Raw genomic sequence first — 21259 nt, 5'->3', positions numbered from 1 at the left:
TTAAATCTGCCACACTTTCTGATACGGATTTCTACAGCTGTGTGTAGGTCAGCCCTATCTTCAGCCTTCCGCGAGGTGGCACGGTGGATGTGTGATGATGGCTCCAAGCTGAACGTGAAGACAGGGGAACAGAATGAATCACAGAGTGATAGAGAAGATACCTCAGTTTTAATAAGGATGGGAAGATAAAGGTTTCTCCTTCTTACAAATTCACATTAATTCAGTGTATTAATGAGCAGCACGCTAGTATGACACAGCTTTTCATTCATGGCTCCTGGTTCCTATGGAAAAAAAAACTATTGACAGAGACACAGAGAGAACCAGTGGGGCAAGAGTAACTGGAATGCAGCATTCATTAGCTTTGGTCACTGTGAGTTATAAATGAATCTAAAGTCTAAAGCCTTATCTACAATAGCACTGAAAAGCAGGTCCCTGTCAATATAAATCAGAGATCATTTCAAGGGTGGTAATTCCACACCCACATATTTGAGCATCTATACATAATGCTGCTGAGATTTACTCTGTAAATTCATCACACAGGTAAAACTGAAACCTATAGTGCTGTCCATGGGCTTAAGAAAAAAAAGGTGTATAAGAGCTGAGGAGAAAAGTTTTTTAAATGCTATTTCTGGTAATCTATACATATCTCTTGTTAAAATTAACTGATTCTGTGTGCTGTGTGTATCATACAGATCCACATACCCAGGAGCATCCTGTCTAACCATTAGTCATGACTGATAATGAATGAAGAAATAAAAGTTGTGGCAACTGGACCATAAGTGACTCATAGTGATACAAACTGTTTTTGTCAATTATGGCCTTTTTAAGCAGATCAGGCACTGCTACTGAATCTCATACTGCGGGTTTCACAACAGCAGGTTTGTCAGGCAGAATTTAAATGAGGAAAAGTGTAATGCAAAGAGCCAGAAAGAATTCTACCTCACAGACTGAAGGCAGGAGATGCAATGATACAGATAGCTCCAAGTCAAATGCTAACTGTTTGCTCCTCCTGGAAAGCAGCATCCGAAATGGTAAAGCAAACCTTAAAAAATCCTGTGAGGACAGCTACTCTGCCTACAGCAACTGCCTCCTGTATTATTTTAAGCTTCCAGAAAGTTAGTTGCTTTATACCATATATATGTACATAGATATGTAAGTGTATAGGTATAAAACACAATCGCTGTACAAAAAAAGCTGAAAATGCTGTGGACTCCTAATCCCTACACAATGATTGCTGTGATGAGGCAATCGCGCCCTATCAGTCTTAGCAGATGAGAAACATTGTTGTGGATCTATTGACTGTGCTTCTGTAGACAGGAGTGAAGCTAAAGCACTATGGACCAGGTCTGGAATCAGCAAGAAGCATGAAATTCCACCTGTGTGTCATTTCTGAGTGTAACATGCCACGCTACATTGCTCGTAGTATGAGTGCAGCAGTCAGATGCTCTGTGATTTCAGGTGGAAAACAGCCTGTTATCAATTCAAATCCTACAACAGCCTGACAAGTCCCAGACACCACCAGCAGCTGACTTCAGGCTTCAGTTTAGCTCTTGATACTCTTCGCAGAAACCAATCTCACAATTAGTGTTGTCATTACGAAGCAAATGGGAACGTGTGATGTCTTATAAACGTTATAGGGTCATCTGTTATTTTTGACAACATTTTTCTAAGAACAATACGAGCACATATTTCACAGGACCACAGAATGGCTTGTGTTGGAAGGGACCTTAAAGGCCCCCAACCCCACCCCTGCTGTGGGCTGTTCCCCCCTCACCAGCTCAGGCTGCCCAGAACCCAGAAGCACCTGCAAGGATGGGGCACCCACACTTCTCTGTGCAGCAGCATGAAGAATTGGGTAAAGAATTTCTTCCTGATAAATGATCTAAATCGAATCTCTTTTAGTCATCCCCTGTCCTAATGCTACAGTGTCTGATAAAGTCTCTCCCCACCATACCTGTAGCCCTCCTCTCGGTGCCATAAGGCTGCCAAGAGGTCTCCCTGGAGCCTTTTGCGGACTGAACCCCGGCTCAAGGAAGAAAGGTTTAGATTAAAGTCAGGAAGTTCTTCACAGAGAGTGTGGTGAGGAGCTGGAACAGGCTGCCTAGAGAGGCAGTGGATGCCCCATTCCTGGAGGCATTCAAGACCAGGTTGGATGGATGGCGCCCTGGGCAGCCTGATCTGGTATTAAATGTGGAGGTTGGTGGTTCTGACCATGGCAGGGGGTTGGAATTTGGTGATCCTTGGGGTCCCTTCCAACCCAAACCATTCCATGATCCTCCTCAGCCTCTCCCCGCAGGGCGGCGCGGACCGGCGCTGTCCATGGTGCTGAAACGGAGCGGCGCTGAGCGCTGCGGGAACGGAGCGCACGGAGCCCGCCGGACATCAGCAGCGAACATTGACTACAAGGAACCCACGAGCGAAGGGGAGCAAACGCTGCCTGTCCGACCTTCCGATACTCACAGACGGTTTTCAGGGACAATCAGGGCAGCCAAGAAAACAGTGACATGCAGAAATGGCAGATAAAATTGCAATGAAACGTCTGTTGACATTGATTTGGAGCCCGCGGCCAGAGATGAATGATTGAAACACTAGGCTTGTTAAAGCTAGAATGCTTTTGATTTCTCTTCTCTGCACTGAACAAGATTTAGCTGGAGGGAAGTTAACAATCAGCTAATTGACATTGAATTAACCATGAAATGCAGTATAACTACTTTTCTTCTGAAGTACTCTTCAGCAATGCTTTAACAAGGCTTTTAATTAATGATTATTGCTTATAACACACAGTAGATCTTCTTTTATTTGTTTTAAAATCTGGTGTCCTTCAAGGGTGTCAACCTAAGTACTCTCTGTGCTCACCTGTCTGCTAATGGAATCCAAACAAATGATCGAAATAAAAGCAATTCCTTCTCCCTCTCGCAAAGCTTAACAACACATCACTTTCTCCACTTTCCAGATCAGGTGAAGAAAGAAATACTCCATAAAAATGAGGTGAGGAAATCCACTGCATCCTTTGGCAAAGGTGAAGATATTGAGGGAGAACTATGGCACATTTTCAGATAATCCACTGAATTCTCTGTTGCCTTTGGGATAATAATAGCATTTGAAGAACTGTCACCCGCATGAGCAAAAAAAAAAAAAAAAAAGAAAATGCTTGTTTGCTGCACATCTGAGAACATGGAATGGCACTGACAGCAGTGGGCACAATTATCATCAGTGCAGCTGCATATGATGGGGAGATGGCAAAATCTGTGTTGCTAATGGCTGCAGCAAGCCTGTGAGTGGAATATTGCTCAGAGAATAAAGCTGAATGCATTAGAAAAACGACCAGGAGTATACAGGTAACAATCAAATACAGGACAGATTTTTGCATGTTAAGAAGATATTATTATAGCAGCAGTGGGCATCACACTTTAAGGTGTTTAACTTCCCTCTCACCTGTGAGATGTTTCCCTTTATTTTACAGAAGCACAGGGATATGGAGGGAACCACCTTTTTTCCTACTTCTTTTGAGAGAACTCTACTCTTCAGGTAATTCTAAGACAGTGTTCCTTCAATTTCTGATGTTCCTGGTCTCATTTTCTCCAAAAATACTGCCTCGGCCCTGACAAATCTTCCTAATGAAATGTAAGAGCACACTCATCACCACTATCAACATAAAAACTTCTTCTAAAAGAAAACAATCCTAAGAGCTTTCAAGATGACAGCAAGGCAGGCACAGGTTGCCTGGAAGGAGAGGGCTGTGTGCCAGCAGGGCTGAGCCAGATGGGGCAGTGAGGGATAAATCTGTTGCACTGAGCCCATGAAGATGTGAGTGTGCACAAGGCAGCAGGTAGAAAGCTTGTGAGAATTTTGCTCCCAACTCTCTACAAATTGGGCAATGAAAATTGCAATATCTAACAGATGACACAGCCTACAGACTTTAACCGTACAAGTAGCAGTTTACTGACTGCATTCCCTTTTCTGTTCCCCAGCATTGCAGTGCTTTCCTTACACCCTCATTAATAACCAAGAAACAAGATAACTTTTAGGTGTTCGGTCTTTTTTTTTTTTTTTTTTTTTTTTTGTCTTGAAAAGGGGGAAAAAAAGAGTTGTAAAGCTCAATTTATCAAGCGAGCAACTCTGCTGGAGGGAGTAAAGTGCTGAAAAAGGGAGAGATAGAGTATCGCTTAAAGCTTTGAGCTCACACAAAGCATTCCCATTCAGCAGGTGTAGACATCAAAATAAATAGCCCTCTGGCAATCTTCCAGACGGCCTAAATCTCCAGGCATATTCAGCCTGATTACCTTAGATTTTTTTTTTTTTTTCAGTCTTGCTGTCTCTGCATTTACTTGTTCGACATCCCTTGCCAGCTACAGGGAAACAGCTGTGTCTGGCCTAGGGTGTGAACATCTGGTTCTGTCAAATCCAGCTGTGAGTCTTCTGCAACACAAGTCCATTACATACTAGTATAGACAAGTGCAAGTAATGAACACTGAAGGAAACAATTCCAAACTACTCATTCACAGGAGAGGGGCCTACGTAACTTCCAGCTTCTCAGAAAGAGAACCCAGTATAAGTGAGCTGAGAAGTGAGAAGATCTTGCCAGTACTCCAGATTGCAGAGGCCTGCAAAGTTGTCTATACCTAAAGGAGAATGACCTGTCTTCCTTCGTCAATCAACCACTGTAATCTTCAATCTGTTTCAGCCTATATTGCCAGATGCTGTGCAAGCGTATTTCCCAGGTTTCAGTCACTGCTATCAGTAATATCTGTCCCCTAAAAGAAGAACGTTAGAACTGTTACTATTCAATTCCCCCTCTGGTGAGTGGCCAACATAGAAACTCCAGATAACTTATTAGCAGCCATAGTTGATAGCCATCTGTTTGATGCCCCATCCCTGGAGACTTTCAAGGCGAGGCTGGATGAGGTCCTGGCCAACCTGATCTAGCCATGGTGTCCCTGTTCACTGCAAGGGAGTTAGACTAGATGGCCTTCAGAGGTCCCTTCCAACTCTAAGGATTCAATGATTCTAATAAGAAAAACAGCATGCTGCCTTCCGGCATCCTGAGACCAACACAAAATCATCTCATGGAACCATGCAGATGGTAGGGAGGGAAGAGCTAGAGGATCAAGGTCATCACCCACAGGCACCAGCAGGCCTGGAAGAGTCAAGCAGGCTTAGCAGGCGAGAGTCACAACAAGTTCCAGGCCTCAGAAACAGCAAGAGGCTTTTACACAGAGGTGCTGGTGGCATTACACATGCTGGCTGGAATCATCTGTCCAAGCCAGGCTGCGCTCAGCCCTTCTGCTGAGAACAGATGAATTTGGAAGAAAGAGGAGAGAAAAGAAACGAGGGATATTATTGCTTCCCTGCACATCCTCACTCCAGCAAGGCTCAGCCATGTTTCCAGCATCTCCCATGAGACCATGGCTCTACTTGGTGGCACATACTGCTTATGTTCTGCCACAGAACTTGCAATATCTCCCTATGGCAATATGAAACCAGGGCTTTTGGGACTATCACAGGTTTAGACTATGAGCCTTGCAGAGCTCTCAGGGATAAAAGGGTAGAAAAGGGTAGCACGGTCAGGAAAATAGAACTAGGCTCAGTTGTGCCTCACACATCAGTACAACTGCTAACCTAGCAGTACGGTAGAGGTAAAGCTTCCAAGCTGTACAACTTCATTACAGGAGCTTACTTTTACACTACACCTACATTTTAGCTGCTGAGCCTGGTACAGCTAGCATAGGAAGCATCTTCTTCAGGGCATGGCCATGGTGTTGGCAGAACTTGTGTTGCAGCTTGTCTGAAAGCCAGACCAGTGAGCGATGCTGTCTGTTACCTTCTCCTCTCACTCTTCAGACAAACACACACAGTCACACACATCACGGTGATGCTCAACTCCATGTTCCCACACAAGACCTGCAAGATGCTCAGACAGAGCTGGAGGCAATGCTGCTTTACCCCATCCTTCCAGCCGCAGCTCTATTTCTCTCCCGGGGGAAAATTACAGGTTCTTCTCAAAGAGGACAGTTTCTTGTTTCCCAGACGTTTCTTGGCTAGTCATTCAGGCTGCCAGTCTTCTGGAGAAAGCTTTCCCAACACAACACTCCTCCACATAAGGCTTGGCTGGTGGAGCTATGGGTTCCACAGGTCCCTCCATCCCCCATTCTCTGATTCTGGATGCGTTGACTTGTCAAAAAACAAGGAGTGTAATTAGAGGGAACAGGTCCCAAGATGCCTCTTCCACTTTTGGCAGCTGACAGAAGATGTGAGCTCAGCACTGCTGAATTCCACACCTCAGTCACACCCTTTGGAAACACTGCAGCACATCAATCACACCGATAGATCACAATGCCACCTGTGATGGCCACCTATGACACTCGGTCACAGAGATGAAAAAACAGCAATTCCTTTTTTTTATCACCCTCAGAGATGAGTCTCCGTCAACACAAGCACTGGCATTTCCATTTCCTCACTATTGCTTGGTCCACGAGGATTCTTCTCATATTCTCCTGGGTATTTTCCTTTAGCTGAGTGGGTGCTGAAGGCTTTCTCAGCCTTGCTTTGTTGGCCAGCTCTCCTTATTTCTCCCAGGACCATGTGGAAATGGTCTCCTTTGCTAACCATTCTTGTTAGCCCATCAGGTCCCCATTAAATTAGTTTACCTCAATACTAATAGAAGAAGAGTTATATTTCACACAGAGAAAAATGGTTAGATAGATTTGAGAGTTTAATATATATTTCAGTAGGTTACAATGCTGTCAGTTGCTTTTGCTTTCATAGATTTTCTGCCAAATGGGAATTTTCCCTCAAGGAAGCTCCAAAAACCTTCTCAGGCTCTCAAAAACTATTTGTTTGGCTCAGTTAACTCAGGATCTCTTAAAATTTTGTCAAACACATCAAACCAAATGGCCCCAGGCAAAGATCTTGCACAGCAAGTTTCAACCCACACAAACTTCTAGCACTAGCTTGTGAACCCCTGGAAGCACAGGCTTACAAAGGACACTTTGTGTACAGAGGAGGACCTCCAAAAGGTTTTGATCCTCTGTAGTAAAATGAACACGAGCAGTTTCACCACTTTCACCAGATCTGATGCTTTGGTTGTATATTGCATATTCCTGTTTTCTATAAGTCTTTGGGGTACGAGTGGCAGTTCAGGATGTAAAGCCCCTCATGACACAGGAACCCAACCCAGGCTAGAAACAGTTTTAATACTGTTAATCACCATAACTAGCCTCAAAGCTTAGTTGTCTGTCCTTTTCTCCCCCCTCCTTCACAAAAGGGTAAGAAATCTTTTTGCATTCACCTTGCCAGAACTCTACCTCGTCGCACAGTGCTTGCACGTTGTGTCCATTGCTCTCAATGGCATCTTGTGGGAAGCTCTGAGCAGAGGATGCCCAACACGTTGCCTTGCACACTTGCAGCTCTGCTTATCTTATTTGCAGTGCAGCGTGAGCTCAGGTGAGCTGAAGGACAAGAGTCATACAGAGATGTAGAGCACCATGTCACAGCCTCTCTGACGTTCACATTTGTCTTTTCTGACAATACCTAATAAAGCTCAAATGACAAAAGGTGACATACTGTATGTGTTTTATCTCATTAATAATTAAGCATATTTATCTCTTAAATCAGATGTGACTTGCACCACAACATCAGTAATTAAATTAAATATTGATGTGTGATGGTTGTGTGCCGAGGCTGCATGGGTAAGTGGAATTGCCATATCTAATTAACATCCTGAAGAAGTAGCCCCATTAGGGTTGTTAGTTAAACCTCCGAATCGTAACAGTATCAGAAGCCCTACTAGTATTTAAGAACCCTAATTAATAGGAACTTCATCAGATTTGATGAATATCTTCACTCGCTTTGGAGGCCAATGATTGGACTTTTGTTGAATTACCGCGAAGTTGCAACCTGTTTAGAACAGCTAACCGTGCCACGCTTTATCTTCACATCCATCAGGCAAGGCTGCTTATTTGCTCTTCTGAAGAAACACGTAGCAACAGCACAAGGTTAAAGAGCAGAAAAACACTGGAAATGACCCTCTCTGCCGTTCTTTTGCTTATCTCCCTCTTTTCTCATTGGCAGAGCATCGCATGCAAGAGAACACTGCGCCAACCTGGAGAGCCTGCCTGCTCTCTGCAAGGCTGCAGGCTTGGCTGGTGCCCCCAGTTTTGAGTGCTACCTTCTGCCTTACTATAAACAGCATTTCTCCTTGAAAAAGGCTACAAGGATATTTTTTTTTTCTGAAATGCTCATTAATTTCTAGTGTTCTGTAAGCAGTTTAGTGATGCTACTGCAACCCTGATTGCTGTTCTCCTGTGTGCTGAGTTGAGAATACAAAATTACTTCACTTGGGATTAGATACAGATTCCAGCCAGGATTTCAGGATGAAATGCAACTGTATGACTCCTCGCAAAATACAATTCAAATAATATTTGTTATGTGGTCTGAGCATATTGCATCATTTGAAGTGATTAATGCTCATGTTCATTTAACTACGACATGCTACTCTCTGCTGCCACTGAGTGAACAAAAACCAAGCGTGTGGCAAAGCTGTTCCCCAATTTGTGCTTTAGAAGCAGTTCCAAAGCCAGCCACCCTTCCCAAGAGTCGAGAAACAATTCTCTGCTGAAAAGATTCCTTCTGCAACTCCTAGAAGTAAATGACAATGGAGGGAATTGTCCCCAACCAACCGCCTCAGGGCTGCGGCAACTGCACCCGGAGGTTCTGGTCATAATGAGAGAGTCTGATACTGATTTTCTTCCTATCTTTCTCATTACAGCTGAGGGCTGCGCAGAGGTTATTTATTACTCCATGCAGTGAGAAGTTCCAAATGCTATTTCTTATTCCATTACCATCGTGTCTCACTGCCTTTCTTCCTTCCACTCAGCTCCATCCCTGCACAGCCGCTGCCAATGGCTGCATTTCCTGCTTACTGCATCAAAACTCAGGCCCAGCCCAGCATAACACACACAGCTGCATTAACGTTGCACCTCACACAGAAACCACGTGTGCTACCAAATAAAACCTTGTAAAGAATCAAAGCTGCAGACACGCAAACTCGTGCCACAGTGCCACCCTTTTCCCTCCCTCTCTGCAGAAACTGCCACCACTGAACCTCTCACAGGTACCACCTGCCAGCATGACTTGGCCTAATTACTCTATTAATCAAGGCCAGGCAGCTTCAGCCCTTAAAAAACAGTGTGGCTGCATACAAAAGACTTCACGTCCTTCCTAGAGCCTCGTTAGCAAGGAGAGTTTGAAAGAAGCTGAAAGTGCTGGTCGTCATTTCAGCTCCGCGTGGAGCACAGTATCTAGCCAGGGGGAAGAGACTTCTTTTGGTCAGACACAAACACTACCTGTGCCTGTTTGGCAGGTAGGAGCAGGCTCAGAAGCTCTCACCATGCAGATACCGAATGCAAATGTCAACTGTGACATGTGCAAACATATTGCTTGTGTTTTAGCAAAGCAGCAGAACGAGCTCACTCTTTTTTTTTCTATGAGGCAAAATCACACCTGCTTACGGGATGGATCTCCCTGAGCATTTTGGGATGCAGCATTGGTAGTTCTATTCCTAACACACTCAGGGCCAAGTGAGTTACCCCCCGTGCTAAGCAAGTAGGCTGCCTGTCAGCTTTACAGAATCACAGAATGGCCAGTGTTAGAAGGGACCTCAAGGATCATGAATCTCCAACCTCCCTGCCACAGGCAGGGCCACCAATCATCCCACCTAATGCTAGACCAGGCTGCCCAGGGCCCCATCCAATCTGGCCTTGAACACCTCCAGGATGGGGCATCCACAACCTCTCTGGGCAGCCTGTTCCAGTGCCTCACCATATTTACTGACATTCCAAGCAATGTATCAAACGTAATTCCAGAAACATGTGCAGCAGCTGAGTGTTTAGCAAACTTTACCATCCTTTAAGTGTCAGCTTACATTGCTTGAGGAGCCTGACTGTATCATTTTGCATTTAGGACTTTTTTTTTCCCCCTTCTTTCTTATTGAGCAGTCAGATTCTTGGTTGAATAGGCAGCATTAAGACATTACGACATTTGAAAGCTACTGACAGTTTCGTGGCTACTTCTTCTTGAGGGGTGTAATTTCCTTTATTAAGACTCAGATGAATTACAACACAGATAAAGGTGCAGCCATTTGAAATAGTCAGTTCCAAGCCCAATCTTAAAACACATGAAGTGAAAGAACCTTCACCACGCATTTATGAAATCTCATTGTTGTTCACTGTTCCTCTCTCATCTTTCACCCAGCTTGTATGTTTATTAACAAGAAGTCAGATACTTAATGGTAATTAGATATGACCTTCAGTGCGTTCTAAGTTGTTACCCCCCTTACCCAAATCTTTGCTTCCTAGGAAAAGTCACAATTCTAACTCAACCAAGAAAGTTGTGCAAACAAATAGATATTTCCCCACTTGGAAAAGCTGTCTGCAAAGAGCTCTCATTTTATGGTTGACTTTGCCAGGTGCAAAGCAGAACTGATGCAGCTGTAGGACTGTGCTATCCTTGAGTGGCTTCTTAGCCCTATGGCCCAGCTCAGGTTAACTGTGCCATAAACTAAGAGAAGGGCCCCCTGTGTGCACACCCACACATCTGCTCTGTTATTGTATATGGAATACAAGGAATACACATCTATCTTTCTGTAATGCCACTGGTCACAGTTGATGGTATTACTCAGGACAAAAAAAAAAAAAAGCAATCTAAAAAGCAGAAGAGCTGGAGACCAAGCATGGTACATAAATGAGGGGATCTTGGGGCAGACGAGCAGCAAGAATGAAAGAAATGACTCTGAGATCACCCATATTTCGGGGCAGTTTGGGACCTGGCTTGCTGCTAATCTGAGAGCCTGCTCTGTAACACCATGGCTTCACCATTCTGCTCTTTGGTTTCCCCCTCCCTGCGTGCATCATCGCTCATTCCAGCAGTGCTGAGCTCCCTCTCTCCAAGCCATACGAACTTTGATGGCAGTGGAACTATCCAGATTTCATGCTTTTAAATAGCACATGCTGTATTCAATGAATTTCAAAGACACGCTAAGCCCAAATTACTGCTATCCATGGATCTTGAGAAGCTTTTATAAATGGCTGCATTACAGTGCAGTACAAAGCAGTGATTTCCATAATGCTTGTCTAATGTATAGAGCATTTTACATAGAACAGGCCCCGTTTCATCTTGAAATGCTTTTTAATTAATTCAATTCATTAATACTGCTTGTCATGGCTAAACTCTTGAGACTTAACAAAAACTTTACTTCAGCAGTTGTCAACACATTTCATTAAAACATATGTTTTTGAATGCTTTCTGATAACATCACTATTCTTCATATGTAGAGTGCAGTACTTAAATGTATTAAATAGAGAAGAAGAGGGTGAGCAGAAACCTTTGCTCTGTATTGACAACGCTGCATTTAGAGATTAGAAAGGAGTCTGCTGTCCTAGGTGATAGCATGGCCCTTATCTTACCAAAGCTAAACCTCACCCAGTGCTCACTTTGCTCCCTCAGTACCTTGGGGGCTTTCCAAGAGGTGCCCAGTCCTTCTGACCCCATTACATTCATGGAAGGAAAGCAAAGATAGAGCACAGGCAGAACTGGTGGCTGGAAAAGCCATCTAGGCTCTATCTCTGGATGACTGTACTTTGGGCAAAGGGCGAGTTGGGTTTTGTACTCTTTTCTGACAGGGAAAAACTGAGAATCGCTGAGGAGTTTCAAAACTGGCAGCAAAATCTGGAAATCCGTGCAAGCAGATCGAGGAGGAGGAAGATGGATGGTCTGAAGGTGATGTAGCAGGTCGATACGAAAAAGCCTCTTAAGAAATCCAGTGAAAAAAAAAACAAACAACAAGAATACAGTGAGTTTGGAGCAAGTTATTAAGAAAGGCTCTTGAATTTCCGTAGGTGAGTCCCACCTGCCCTTCTCAGGAATCTGTAATTGTGGAGTGCATTTGGCCTGACCCAGCGATGTCTTCATCTCTGAGAAGCATTCCCTCATGACCCCACAAGGCAGCCCGACTGCTTTCAAGCCCTCTTTCCACCTGAAAGCACATCTCCCTCTCCTTTTATCACCTCTGAGATGCACGCACACAGCTGGGGCAGCGGCACTGGGAGCAAAGTGCTCTTTCCCTCAGTGCAGCCAAAGCCTTCTAAAGCTTGCCACAAATTACATAAAATTGTCCAGGACAGGTGACAGACATATACATTAATATTCAAGAGTTCAGAACACTTGACCTCTGAATCAAGTAGTCGGGCAGAACGATGCCTTGTAGCTCTGCTTCTCATTGACCAGAGCACAGTGCTGACCCACAGATCCAGAGATATCCCACCCAACACATACACCTCTGGGGTTATACATAATTCCTCCTTCCAACGCATCAAACTGTTGGGGGGGAGGTGGGGAAAAGACAAAGCTGCCAGCTGACCCTCATCAGAGCTCTGCTCTGAGTAACCCCATGTGGGCACAGGGCTGGGAAACGCTCCTTTCCAAGCCACAAACCCCAATTATCTTAAACAATAGGAAAGAAGCACATATCTGGATACCACTGAATTATTATTATTATTTTTTAAAGGCAAAACACTATCCCAGGAGAGATCTGTTAAATGGCTGAAGAATGTAAAACATCCAAAACTCTTTCTGTAGTGTTTCCTCTGATTATTTGTGTGTCCTGCCTATATCTCAGGCCATGCTGCCCACCTGTACTGTAAGCCACCTTTCTGTCTTGCAAGCTAAGGGCTCTAATGTTTTTTAATGTTGTCTCCTGTGTGTGTTTTGTGTAGTGGAATACTTTACAAATCAAAATGTTATTGGGGAATAAGCCCAGGATCTCCAGCGTAACATTTCCTGGCTCTACTGCACACACATCTATTGTTCAAGATTGAATTGGTCCCAAGAAGCAGCAGAGCATGTGAAAGCCGCTATGAATTTTGCAAAGTGGCTTCAGGGCAGTAAAACACGTCAGAAGAATAAGGTGCAAAATCTGAAAGTCCAAATTTAGGAATCCCAGTCAATACTAAAGACTGAAAAAAAATAAATAAATGAGTCAATGCCCTTGGTTATAAGCTGATACACTTTTACCTTGAGACATTCTTAATAGAGCTGAAAACAGCACGCGTAGCCAGGAAACAAAATAAACCCAATTATTAATAGGTTATGTGCAATTAAACCGTTAGCCTTCACTTAATACACCGTGTGATTCACAAGACTGATTTTGTTAGCATTTTTTTTTTTGGTAGCTGCCGCATTCCTCTTATTCAGTGCTTTCTAAAAACCAAAACAAAGAACCTCCTGCAATGCTATTTCTGTTTAGTTCCCACAAAAGTAGGGTAAGTAGGGTCTTCTCCTGAAGCTTGCTGCACTGAAACCACTCCTATTCAACCTTGTGCAGCCTTTTCTCCATCCAGATATCAAAATAAGGTCTGCCAAAAACAAGAGGTGCCCTCCTCTGAAAGGAGATGGAGAGGAATGCCTTGGCACAACTAACCTACACCATTCCCCATTCCAGAGGCCCTTCTGATCATTGGGTCCTCCAAGCAACCACTGGGACAGTCGTGCCATTGCTCCCAGCATCACCTGCCTTTGTTACAAATGGGATTCCATTCCTTCTGTTGAAAGCAGTAGGATCCTTTGCTACAAACGACTGCTTTTTCACCTTGTTTTCTTTTCCCAAAGCTGCGGTGTACAATGAGATTAAACTGAATGTTTGATTAAGGCGAATTAATTGCATAGTTGCGATAATGACTTATTTTTTTTCCCTGTAGTTTTTAAGTATAAGCTTTTAAACATATGAAACTCATTTGCGTTCAGCAAATCATGTGTATCATCCCCAATTTGCTCATTGAAGGTCCATGCAAAACAGTCACGAAACCAAAAAGTAACAAAAAAGAATATCAATCTTTAGAATTCCCTGAAATGAACAAAAGTTTCCGTGTTTACTGAGACTGAATTCCTCAAGGACACGGTTCAGAGATTTACCCTGATAAAACAGAAATGAATTATAAAGAGAAGCATATGCAAGGGGGGGAGAAAGAATATTTTATGTGTAACTAAGCACGAGGAATGGTAAAAAATAAAAACTAGTAACAAGGAACTATTTCCAAATTTGCTATGCATACGACACACAGCCTAATGCAAAGTTATACGCTGCAGTTATTTAATATCTTTCTTCAAAGGCTTTGCTAATAAGTCAATGACTGAACATCTAAAGGGAAAAAATATTTCTCTTTATAGTTTTAGATAATTGTCCCTGAAAAAAATAACAAACCTTTAATTACAACTCAGATGAAGAAAGCTTGATTTGTGTGCTGTGCCCAAATGCTGAGGAGTCTGATGTAAAATATTTGTAATATTTAGGGAACCCTGAGTTTTACATAAAAGTAAACAGCATTGCCTGAAGGCACAATTTCCAGCAACACAATAAAATGTGCAGTGAATTTATGGTGGCCATCCATTAGCTCTTACCAAGGCAACGTCGCCCATATCTGTCGTCCATCATTATAATAGAGGGTTAATGCACCGAATTTACATAAAAAAGTCATATTGTCTGCATGAATTATTTACACTCTCAGCTGTTTTTACAGCTTGGTTTCAAGCTGGATTCTGGGAGAGATTCTGCCAGTAAATTACTCTGTGGAGACCTGACTGTATAACTACAAACTGAGCTTGCAATGGAAAAAGAAAAAGAGATGGGAATGCGCAAGGCAGGAGTTGGAGCAGGGGCAGCTCCATGGGCACAGGGGGATGAGGCAAGGCAGGCAAGCACTGGAAGAACTCACCCACCACATTCTGTGCACAGAGATGTGTACATTCACAGTCCCACGTGGTTACAGATCAGCGAGGTGCAGAAATTGAGGGCAGTTCCAATGAACTAGCACAGGGCAATCTGCACGCCGACTGCAATCGGTGCCTACTTCTCCCCTCCACTAAGGGGTAAAATTTAAAATTTTTTGTCAGGGGAAAAAAAAAAAAACATTTCCTCCTAACAAAAAATACATAGGGTATGGACACACCAAGAGCTCCTTCATCCAAGAGATGGAGCTCCTGTTGAAACAGAGCATTTCCAAGGGGCTTCGGTGGCATTTTGTGATTTCATGGACAGGTTGGCTGAGCAACCTCAAGTCTCTCAGCTCCTCTAGATACACCAAAGAGCTGTGTCCAAACTGCAAGCCCTCTAAGTCTGGACTGACGCCATCTCAGTGAGGATTTCAATATGCATAAAAGGGTCCTTTTCAGTTCGATCAGATTTTAGAACCGTGGAATCACCAAGGTTGGAAAAGACCTCCTAGATCATCCAAGTCCAACCATCCATCCACCGTCAGTATTTCCCACTGAACCACGTCCCTCAGTACAACATCTGAACATTACTTGATCACTTCTAGGGATGGTGACTCCATCACCTCCCTGGGAATTTAGCACACACACAGCCTTAAGAGAAGGCTACAGAAAAAAGACACCTAAAAGTCAAAAACAAACTCTTTGAAAGCACTTAAGAAACACATACAGTGGATGGAGCCTTGGCCAAGCTGTGACACCCTGCGAGCTCTGGGCCACAGCTATTTGACATCAGTTGCTGAATGCCATCAGCAACCACAAAAGTTACAGCATCATGGAGAGCTTGCTGCTGAGTCCCACTTTCCCTTAGAAAAGGCAATTCTGGAAGTTGCTTTGGGATTTGAGCTAGCTTGTTTCCTACTCGTTTTCATGGTAGATCAAAGCTGGGATCGCCCAACTCAGGTTTACTAAGAATTTCCATAAGCTGTACCTGGCTTCTTGGTCCACTATTCCATAATAATCAAGCACTGTAGTTACCATGGCAACTGACATTTACTGATGTAAGGGATATTAACCCCAGTTCTTCTGTTTCCTTTACAGCACATCACTCATTCCGCACAGGTTTGTGACTTCGGATCCTGCTGCTCCAGGCTGGGAATCGTGCTCCATCACCTGTAGGAGAGAGCTCAGCATCCCGTGACATGGACTGCATGTTCCAGCCATGTCCCCAGTGGAGCTTCCCCTTCCACACCAACCTCACAGCTCCAAAAGCCGTTCTTCCCCCTACATAAAGGGGCAGGACCTGTGGCCCAGCCATGCTGTGAAAGGGCTCTGCTGTACAACCACTGCACGTGGCCTCACCAAACTCCCAACAGGCTGCACCAGCAGTGGTAATTCTTCCTCCTGATTGTTTACACCCCTTAAATATTTGCAGACTTACCATGTACCATCCTCAGCTGCAGGTAAGCCAAGCTATACATATTTATCTCACTTAATCTTCCCTCATAAATCAATCTCTCAAGTCAATCTCTCCACTCCCTAATTATTTTTGTTGCTCTTCTCTGAACTCCCTCCAACGTGTCAATCAATATCTTCCTGGTAATGAAGTGCTCTGCAAGGAGCACAGTATTCTAGGGGCAGCTGTTCTGAAGCGGTATACAGTGCAACGATGCAACCAATATGGATTTTCAGTCTTCACAGGAAGGATGATCTAATGGTAAGGACACCAGCTTGGGGCTTTGGAGACCTGTGCTCAAGTTCCTGCTCTGACAGACTCTTTGTGTGACCTTGGTCAAGTCACTTAGTTTGTCTGTACTTAACTTGATCATCTGTAAACACCATGGTGTCTGGTACACACAGAGTGAAATATGATGTTCACAGGGCAGGATAAGGACTGGCTGTGTATGGAAAATGCTGATGCTCAGCCAACCGGCAGCTTTCTAGAGCAGCTCATTGGCCACTGATATGGAGATGTGTGTGTTCCTTGGTACAGCATTTTTAAAGAGCCTTGTCAGCTGTATCTTAGACTTGTCAGCTACACTGGGACCTCATCCTTTTGTCTTCCTTTTAACTACTCTCATGTATTTCATATTTGTTCCACCACCAGGACTGGCTTCAGCTGCATCTGCCGAAAGGTGTCCTCCAAAATCCCAGAGCTTCAGTTTTCTGACAGATTTCCCTCTCACATTACAGAGGGGTGAAAGCACAAAGAGCCAAGCCCCGAGCACATCATTGTACCCCAGCACCAGGTGCAGAGTGGGCTCTGGGGGCTCATCTGCTGCCCCAAGGGAGATAATGGGAACAAGACTGTGCAACTACAACATGCAGGGGAACCTCATTCCCCACTTCCAGAAACACACAAAAACTTGCCTCATTTGATCACTCAGGTCTTAAACAGAACACAGACTCCATGCAGTCTTACACTGTTACTTGTTCACAAACTACACAAACATTTCGTACCATGAAGTATATCCAGAGATTTGTAATTAACGCTTGCTTAAAACTTCTCTAAGTTAGCACAACTTTTTGTTTTAAGAACATCTTGCTCTCCTCCTTTCTCTTTTAAAAAGGAAGGTGGGGAATACCAAAGTAACCAAAGAAATCTGAGGATTGCAGTTATTATTCATCAGGCTCCCAGAAATGCATTATAATGTACTATAGGCTGTAAGACTAAAAATTATTCCCCACTGAAATGGTATTCACACAGCTTCTGCTGTACCGAGGCGTACATCGTAATATAATCATAATAACTAAAGTAAGTTTCCCTTGGGGATTATACCTCTGTGTGATTTAATCCTTAAATTTGTTTTGCTTTCATCCCCAGGAGAAGAGAGATTTCAGTTATAAAGTATTCTTCCTAGAAATATCAGACACCGCACATGCATTCATAATCTGCACTTACATTTACAAAGCCCGGGCCAGGGGGTAGGAGGGATGGGAAGCCTAAGTGCTACCTTTAAGTCTGAAGAAACATCATTTGTTTTTCCAAAAAAGAAAGGGAAGGCAGCAGGAGCAGTTCTGCTCATGGGGAAAACCACCAAGTTGTTCTCTGCTCACGCCATGGAGGAAAGGATTCGCCTTCAAAAGAGCGATGATGCACAGAATGGCAGAACAGGGGAGGTCAGAGAGAAAGGGATTTGCTTTGTAACCAAGAACAGAGCAAAGTGGAAACTTGGTGTAAGAGCTTCTAGGGTTTCTGTTTAATTCCGGGTCTTAATTCCTGGTTCAGTGTCAGATTGGGCACTTCAGCATCACAAAACCACCACCACAGTTTGCCAGATACGCATGCTGTTCCTCGATTGTTGGTCCCAAAGCAGACAGACTCTTCCATACTGTTTGGCATTCTCCTAATACATATGAGAGATCGGGAAAGGGGGGAGCATCCCCTGGCCAGGCAGACACCATTTACATCATCTGCGATGGTGAATAGTGAAGCACCAACAAATTAAACGACAGCAAAGTTCAGGTTCTATTACAGCTTCATCACCTTCTGCAAAAGTGACTCAAATAGTTTTGTTTCCATACCAGCATTCAAGAACACTGCTCCAAACACTTATTTGGAGAATACAATTCCAATTTGCCACTTTCAGTAGACACTGAACCACGACTCCCCTTCTCATTCCCTTGTAGATGTTTGGAGAAAGCAGAGTCACCCAAGTGGAAGAAATGCATGCATTGCCACCGAGCAATTCAAAAATAGCCTGATAAATAAGAAAGGCCACTTTGAGTCATAAACGTGCTGTACAAGGTGAGCTACACCTGGAGTGCACAGCTACGTGGAACCACCAGCTGCAACCACACAGGTGTGAGGGCTGTGCTGCTGCCCTGGATGGTCACAGTCAGAGGGGCAGCAACACCCAGAGGATGAGCAGCCACTGAATCTGTGAGCGGTCAGCTGCCAAACTGTTTAACAAGATACTCCCAGTTCAACTGAAAGCACCGCAGAAGGACAGATGAAGCAGTCAGACTAGCCCAGGCAAAGCCACTCTCATCATCCCTGAGATCAGGACCATAAGGGACTTCCCCTTCACTTTCAGGGCTTTTTCCCTTGTAAATTAGCCTGGCTGCAGAACAGCAGCAGCCTGGGCATACTGACAGCAATCTGTGCCACTCTTTGGAGTGCCCCAACTCTTCAGGTTGGGTGTCAAAGCCATGCAGAGCCAGCATAGCTCCAGAAGAGAGGTCATGGCAGGAAAACGGGTCCCAGACAGTTCCTGGGAGGCAGGTAATCAGATTGTGCTTGCAAGAACATCAAACCAAGCACGTGCTTCTGCTTCCTTGTGATGAGCACAGTTAGGGCAGATGGGATGGGAGGAACCTTTCGACATGAAAGTCTCTCAGCAGAAGTCAGAGGCAGGCACGACACTCTGTGGGCTTCCCAAACCATGCCTTGGGGTGCAGCATGGTGCAGGTTTGGGTGTCCCAGCCTCCCACAGTGCCTCCAGCACAGCTCAAGAGCTCAGACATACCTTGCTGGAGCTCAGACATACCTTGCTGGAGCTCCATGGGACCTGATTCTCCAGGGGCAAAGCAGAGGACTAACGCCTTCCCTTGGAGCAAGCAGCTCACACAGGAGGCACAGGAAGGCAGCTGTATGCCTACATCCACTGTTCTCTCCTGGTTTGGGTATGGCAGTCTGGGAGCACATCATCCAACCAGGCCTGGGGTCCAGCATCACTATGAGAACTCATCACCAGGCAGCAGGCACGCTACAGAGGTTGCATGGCATGCCTCTGCAGAAGAGATGCATCTCCCATTCCCACACAGTATGTACTCACAGGACCACACTGAGATCCTGACAGTTTTGGCTGCTGGGCAGTATTCAGAGCCGTATGAAAGAGAATCCTCCAGAAAACTCATGGCAGTCAGCTGGACAGAAGCACTATGGAGCAGTACTGCTGAGCAAGAGCAGACACCCGTGTTCCTATGTTTGTCTGATCCATCCTAGAATTCACTGCTCAGAGATGTCATTTTGCAGTATTGTCTTGGGGTACATATGTTTAATGACAGATACAACAGCACACTGAAACAGCCTTTGGCAGTCTGCAAGAAACAACCCTAGGATGATACCGTGTCAGGCTGTGCTGCACCAGCGGCAGTGACAGGCTGCCCAAAAGCACTCAGATGCTGTGGGATGCTCTCGGCAGCCCAGCACCTCTCACAGCCTCTGTTGGCAGGTGACAGCACAGCCTGCAGGACCCTCTGTCCCCATGAGGAAAACAGCCACCCTGCCTGCACACCAAATCCAAGGTGGGATTCAGCTCAGCAGGTGCTGGAAGGACATCACCTGAGCGGGACATCCTGATCTTGCACATTGGAATAGCTGCATGCTTGTTAACAGTCTTACTGTTTACTTAAAGCTGGTCAACACAAAAGTGATAAAGATGAATCACAATTTCAGCAGAGAAAATGAGAAAAAAAATTAAGTTGTGATGCCACCTTGCAGGGAGTTGAGGAGAAGGCATCCCTATCATTTCTAGAGCTCTTATGATGGAATTATTTCACCAGCCTGCAGCAGGTGAGAACAGGAATCCAAGGCACAGCAAAGCTTTCATGGAGAACTCAAATCCAGCTCTGGTTCTAGTTCTGAGGAAATTACCCTTCCTCACACAGGCTGCAGGGCTGCTCTAAGCTGATGCACAGTACCAAGTTACCATACTGTGGCTGTTATTAATAGCACAGCTGTATTGATCCCATAAGGCTGCATTTAAAAATAGGGTGATTTGAATTAATAGCTTTTACCTCGTTGTGCTGGGGGCCACGCAGACACGCTGCAAATCAGACGGTCCCTGCCCCAAAGTGCTCCCAAACCAGATCAGAACAAGCAGCAGCAGGTGGAGGAGACGGACTGCAGGGGAGGGAGGAGGAGGAAGTGGAAGGCAAGCAGCAAGCAGAACTCTGCTCAGCAACAGCCCAGCACTGCCAGCTGGCAGGGACTCTCAGGCATCAAAGATGAGTCTTCAGAAGGCCTGAGAGAAGGTTAAGGAAGTGGCTGTTTAAAGGGAGTTCCCCTTCTGTCTGTGTAACAGCCCGCAGGAGGAGCGCACAGTGCAGCAGACAGCCCTACCTTCCTAAGGGCTGGGTGCTGCTGCACGGGTCAGAATTGCCCCATGAGGTTTGCCTGCTTCTCTGCCATTCGGTCAGATACAATCCTGTCTTGGAATTTCTACCCAGAACATTTAAAAGATCGTAGAATAGACTTTAAAGGCGCTAATGATGTAATTATGAAGATGCACAAAGGACATCTCAGCGTTCCAAGACAAATTCAAACCAAGCGCACTGCCAACATGCCACACTCCGTGCTTCCCCTTTGAAAAAAAACTGGCTTTCTGCACTTCAAAGAGGGCTTTGCTTCACTTGTTTAGCACAAGATGCAAATACGTTGTCAGATAGAGCAGGAGAAAAAAATGCATTTTGCACCACAGGGAGCAAAAATACCCATCAGCCACTCAGACGGGAATGAGCTCAGGTTTGGGAGGCACAGCAGGATTGCGGGGGG

General features: G+C 44.8%; 1 long non-coding RNA gene across 1 annotated transcript in view; it reads right to left on the bottom strand.

Annotated features, from left to right (window-relative positions):
* Positions 1–20727, bottom strand: part of LOC149915134 (uncharacterized) — a 35824-nt gene extending 15097 nt beyond the window's left edge. The window contains exon 1 of the long non-coding RNA XR_016459716.1: positions 20503–20727. This is a non-coding gene — a long non-coding RNA (uncharacterized LOC149915134). The remainder of the gene's footprint in view (positions 1–20502) is intronic.
* Positions 20728–21259: the final 532 nt, after the last annotated feature.

The sequence above is a fragment of the Phasianus colchicus genome, chromosome 24, assembly GCF_987193195.1.
Source record: "Phasianus colchicus chromosome 24, bPhaCol1.hap1.1, whole genome shotgun sequence".
In the NCBI taxonomy this organism is placed as follows: Eukaryota; Metazoa; Chordata; class Aves; order Galliformes; family Phasianidae; genus Phasianus; species Phasianus colchicus.
Note: the sequence above shows the minus strand (reverse complement) of the source record. Positions and strands in the feature narration are given on the sequence as shown.